Source organism: Nematolebias whitei, chromosome 5 (assembly GCF_014905685.2).
Source record: "Nematolebias whitei isolate Nwh7 chromosome 5, NemWhi1, whole genome shotgun sequence".
In the NCBI taxonomy this organism is placed as follows: Eukaryota; Metazoa; Chordata; class Actinopteri; order Cyprinodontiformes; family Rivulidae; genus Nematolebias; species Nematolebias whitei.
In genome coordinates, this window is record NC_056502.1 from 6896640 (window position 1) to 6902639 (window position 6000).

Sequence of the window (6000 nt, forward strand, 5' to 3'; positions counted from 1 at the left end):
GAAACTTGGTTCCACAACAGAGGAGCCTGAGAACTGAAAGATCTTCCTCCAATTCCGCTTTTAGAAACTCTAGGAACCGCAAGTAAACCTGCAGTCTGAGAGGGAAGTGCTCTGTTAGGAAAACATGGAACTATAAGAGCTCTAATATAAGATGGAGCTAGGTTGTTGAGGGCTTTGTAGGTTAGAAGTAAGATTTTGAATTCTATTCTGGATTTGACAGGGAGTCAATGGAGAGAAGCTAAAACTGGAGAGATATGATCTCTCCCACTAACTCCAGTTAAGACTCTGGCAGCAGCGTTATGGATCAACTGAAGACAATTCAAAGAAATATTTGGACACCCAGGTAATAAACCATAAACTCAAAGTACAAGTCAAGAGACGGGTACAAAACGATTTCCATCATCAAAAAATAGAAAAAAAAAATGTACCGTGTGTATCTCTACCAAGAGCAGACCCTCCTCACAAACTGACTGTGTAAGAAGGCGAACCACCAAAACACCTGTGACCACTTGGAAGGAGTTACAAGCTTCAGCAGGTGAGACCAGCAGTTCATAATCAGTCTAAACTTTATGGGAGAAAGGCAAAGTGAAGCCACTGTTGTAGAAAACTCATTAAATCTCCACTAGATTCTCTAAAAAAACAACAAAGAAATCCCCAGAAACACTTTAGTATAAAACTAAATCAAAGTTAAAATATTTAAAATACTGATTTATAAATTAGGTTTTTCAAATTTTAACCTTCCTCTTGGAACAAGAGTTCTTCTGCAATTTCTTACCATGAAACGGTGTAATTGTAATCTGTTTATCGTCTTGTAGGGTACTAAACTGGAAACTACAGGAGCAGCTCTGGTTACTCGCCACTCCCTAACCCGTTAATATAGATCACTTGTTTGGCTCATAGGTGAACACACAGTGGGAGAGGGAAAGCATTCTGCAGCCCGTTAGATTACACACTCCCCTGCGCTGTTAGATTTACAGCCTGTCCTGTAGAACGTGTACTCCCTCCTCCTTTAATGCCCTGATATGAATCACAGTCCACAGCTATGATGTCACCTCTGAGCCTCCACCGGAACATCATGATGGACTTTCCTCAATAAAAGAAAAACAACTCAAATTTTATGAGTTTGAGCAAAGACGGAGGTATCCTTTGTTAAAAGGATTATGTAAATCTAACATAGTATTTTTGGTTATGTTCACACAGAAATGCTCTTTGCTAAATTATTATTATTATTATTATTTTGTGTATCCAAAAGCTATTATGGCCCAGCACAGAAGAGCAACATCATCCGGCCAGGACTCTGTGGTCTACACTCATCTCCAGGCCAGCGGTCACTCTTTCAGGGATGGAGACGTTCACATCCTTGATAGAGAGGAAAGATGGTTTGGGAGAGGAGTGAAGGAGCCACTTTTGTGAAGAGAACCCGTCCATCATTAAACAGGGGTGGAGACCTCCATGTCCAACTGTCCCCCTCTCACAATGCTGTTATTGCCAGTATCACTCAGCCCTCAGTGAAACAAGTGGCAATCAGGGCACTAACGATCAATTGTTAGGCTGATGGTCCTCCTATTTACATGTGAACAACTAGTTCTGGATGTCAACACCAAATTGATTGACCCACTATGAGAAGGTGCTGTTTATAAGACCGAGTTCGTTTCAGCTCCTCAGACTGAAGTTTTTTTGGATAAAAGATGAAGCGTTTCAACAAGAAGAATCTGCCCAGAAGACCTGGACCAACCTTGTTAGATTTATCTACCCTGATTATTGATAATATAAGATAATATATAGATTTGTTTTTCAGTAATATACTGCCTGGCCAAAAAAAAGAAAAAAAAGAGTTGCCACTTGGATTTAACTAAGCAAATAGGTACGAGCCTCCTATTGGATAATGACTGCATGGGCAATTATCTTTCAGCTAGCAACAAGTTCTTTAACCTCAACTGGTGCAATGAGTTGCCTCTAATTTCTTAAACAGCGGTGTAGCCTTAAGAAAACCACTAATCACTGAGGCTAACCAGAAAAAAAGGCTTAAATTTGTTAGGGAGCATAAAGATTGGACTCTGGAGCAATGGAAGAAGGTCATGTGGTCTCATGAGTCCAGATTTACCCTGTTCCAGAGTGATGGGTGCATCAGGGTAAGAAGAGAGGCAGGTGAAGTGATGCACCCATCATGCCTAGTGCCTACTGTACAAGCCTGTGGAGGCAGTACTATGATCTGGGGTTGCTGCAGTTGGTCAGGTCTAGGTTCAGCAACAGTATGTGCTCAAAGAATGAGGTCAGCTGACTACCTGAATATACCGAAATGACCAGGTTATTCCATCGATGTGTGAACGAGTGGTTCTGGGAGCAAGAGACATCATTTTCACACATGGATTGGCCACCACAGAGTCCAGACCCCACTGAGAATCTTTGGGATGTGTTGGAGAAAACTTTGCGCAGTGGTCAGAATCTGCCACCAATGCAAGATCTTGGTGAAAAACTAATGCAACACTGGATGGAAAGAGATCTTGTGACGTTGCAGAAGCTTATCGAAACAATGCCACAGTGAATGCATGCCGTAATCAAAGCTAATGGCGGTCCAACAAAATATTAGTGTGACCTTTTTTTATGGCCAGACAGTGAATATGGTTTGATATTGTTGACAGCTCAAAACAGTAATACAATTTTGTTGGCCTTAGATTCATAACCTTAAGGGGCCTTGCTCTGTTCTATTCAAGATATTGCTATTGGTCATTAACCTTGTCTGTTCATTGAAGTAATACAACATACTCATCCTGATTCATGCTCAATAATCCATGTAGAAATATCCAACAAAGTTAAGTCGGGTCCTCTGGACAGATTCTTCTTGTTGAATTTTCAACAAAAATAAACCGTCCTGAGGACCTGACTTAACTTTGTTGGACAGAAAACTCATGTTTTGCTGAAGTTCAGCAACTGGCGTTTGCAACAAAAGCAGCCATGTAATCCGACATGATTGTTTTGTGTCTGTCACGCTTGGGGTTGTAGGTTAGGCTACATTGTTTCAAAAGGTTGCATTTTTGCAAAATGCAAGGATGGAATTGCAAGATGTGTTTACTCTGACACTCATTTTCTAAGGAATGTGGTCTTGGGCATCCTTTTCATGCAGATGCGACTAACATGAAAAACAAATCTTTATGCATTTACAAAATGTTCCTGTACGGACGGAGCCTAAATCTAACCAACAAGTATATGATTTATTAGTGGAATGACAAACTTGAAATGAAAATGAAGTGCAAGTAGAACTCATCCTCTGGTGTAAATTTGTTTCTGGATCCATGTTTGAACATCCACTCCACTTTCTTCTCCTTTCATTTCCACCTTCATTTTTAGTGCGTCAGAGGTATAAAAGAAGCTCTGCCAGCATATTTTGTGTTCACGTTGCTTCTCTCTGTCTTGTGGAGCCAACACATTTCATTTTATTAAATGCTTGAAGTCAGGCGACTGTACTAAAACACAAATATGACAACGTCCACGGTCCATGTGCTGATCTGATGCTAATATTTGACCAACTGGTTCATTTGTTTTTATTAATGACCATCTGATGCCTCGTATGTCGCATTTAACTCAACAAGATGCCAGAAACTCTCAGCATGTACAAACTGTTCCTGTTAATAAGAGCTGCGTTCAGCTCATGTGTCGCGTTCTTTGTCCCAGTTCATGTATTAAACAAGTAGTTTATCTGCGTGTACCTGCAGTTTGAGCTCACAGCTGTTTGTTGTATCATCACTGAAAGCACAAACTGAAGTGCTGACTGCCAGACTTCTTTTATAGCTGACAAACGCTGCGCAGACCGCAGTACGACCTCGCCGTGTGGCAGATTTTTGTTATTTCACAGAGAATCTCTGTTAACACGATTTCTTCTGTTGTTATTCGCATCTAGCAGAATATCTGAATGTTTCAGCATATGGGTAAAATGTTCAAATGGCACACGTTTATTATAGATAGAAGGATAGACATACGAATACTTTGCACAACTTTTTACACAACCTTATTTCTGATGTAATGTGCTCATATGGTTTATTAAAGCAGTGGTTTCTTTACAAATGTTAGGCATCAAATCTGTTTCACAAAGGCCAGGACGTATGCTAATAAAACTGAATTTATACAGTATTTAACTATTTTCTTCATGTATAGATCATGTGCCATTTGTAGTTTGTGTGATAAATAATTATCGCTCAACACCAAAGGGGATAAGGTTTTTGACCGTCTCTGTGTGTATATTTGTCATGCTAGCAAAATATCTTATGAACCCCTTGAGGGATTTTATTAAACCAGAGTCAACTTAATTCAATATGACCACCATGGCCAACTGATCTTACACAACAGACTTGGCAATAATAATAATACAATTCAGTTATATTATGAATGTGAATATGAATAATAATTCAGTTTTTTTATATAGCACCAAATCACAACAAAGTTTTCTCAGGGCACTTTACAGGAACATTCACATACATAGAAAAGTCAATTAGTAAAGTTCTCTATCTAAGGAAGCCAGCAGACTTTTATTTATCCCATGCTGTTTAATAACTTTACCTAATGGAAGCATATATAAAGTAAAAAGTATTGGTCCAAGCACTGAGCCCTGAGGAACTCCATGACTAATTTTGGTGTATGAAGAAGATTCATTATTTATACTTACAAACTGGAATCTACCAACTAAATGATATTTAAACCATTTTAGAACTGTTACTGTAATTCCAATATCATATTTAAGTCTCTGTAGTAAAAAAAAAAAAAGTAGTAATTGTAATCAACTGTATCAAATTAAATAATACGGAGCTCAGATTTAGGTGTGGTGGAAGTGGAAGAAAGACAGGCTGCAGGTCTCTTTTCAAATACTAAAAGAGAGATGGCGTCATTATCAGAAAGCAGTAAAAGCTGCTAAATCTAAATACTTTTCCGATATCATTGCCTCAAACTCTCACACCCCACGAGTTCTCTTCTCTACCTTAAACTCAGTTCTCCACCTCACTGAACCATCATCTCTGGAAGCATCTATTGAGCTGTGCAAGAACGTCCTATATTTCTTTTTAGAAAAAAAAATTGCGACCACCCGAGCTCTCATTTCCCCTCCAGCTCATGATCTGTCCATTCCACCTCAAACTGTAGCTCTATTCGACCATTTTGAGCCTATCTCTGGAGCAGGTAATGTGCAGCATGAAATCATCTGGTTCCCCCTTTGATGTGGTCCTCCCTCAGCTACTAAAGGTTTTTCCTACTCTGGGTCCTTCTATTCTTGCTATTGTGAAAATCAGTTTGTCCACTGGTGTGGTGCCAAAAACCTTTAAACATGCTGCTATTCAACCTCTTCTGAAGAAACCTACCCTTGACCCCTCAGTCGTATCCAACTTCAGGCCTGTTTCCAGACTCCCATTTGTTTCTAAACTACTGGAAAAAATTGTTGAGACGCAGTTGAAGTGCTCCCTAGAGGATCACGACATCTTAAGAGTTATTCCAATCTGGCTTTAAACTTTTCCACAGCACTGAAACTGCCCTACTGAAGGTTTTTAATGACATCTTCCTATCCACACATACTGGTGATTCTGTGCTGCTTGTCCTATTGGACCTTACATCTGCATTTGACACCATCAACCATGAGATCCTCATTGCTAGGTTGGAGCAGTGGGTGGGCATCACAGAGTCATCACGAGGATAAACCACAAGATTTATCCATCTGCATGCGTGTCGTACGAGCAGATGAGGGTTCTCCAGGACCCTGTTGCTTTGTTGAAAAAAAAAATTGTAATTTACGTCGAAAGTCCAGTTGGTCAGATCCAAAACAGTAGTTTTCATTTTGGAGAGATGTGTAAAAATAGGAGCTGCTCCGATATACAGACAGAGAGGGGAAAAAAAGCAGGAGGAGACATCCATCCATCCATACATCCATCCATACATGCATACATACATACACACATAATTACATCCATACATGCATCCATCCATCCATCCATCCATCCATCCATCCATCCATCCATCCAT

The 6000-nt window shown here is 39.8% G+C and overlaps 1 protein-coding gene across 1 annotated transcript in view; it reads right to left on the bottom strand.

Annotated features, from left to right (window-relative positions):
* sema6e (sema domain, transmembrane domain (TM), and cytoplasmic domain, (semaphorin) 6E) overlaps positions 1-6000 on the bottom strand; it is a 193360-nt gene that overhangs the window by 66384 nt on the left and 120976 nt on the right. The gene's annotated exons all lie outside the window — the stretch shown is intronic.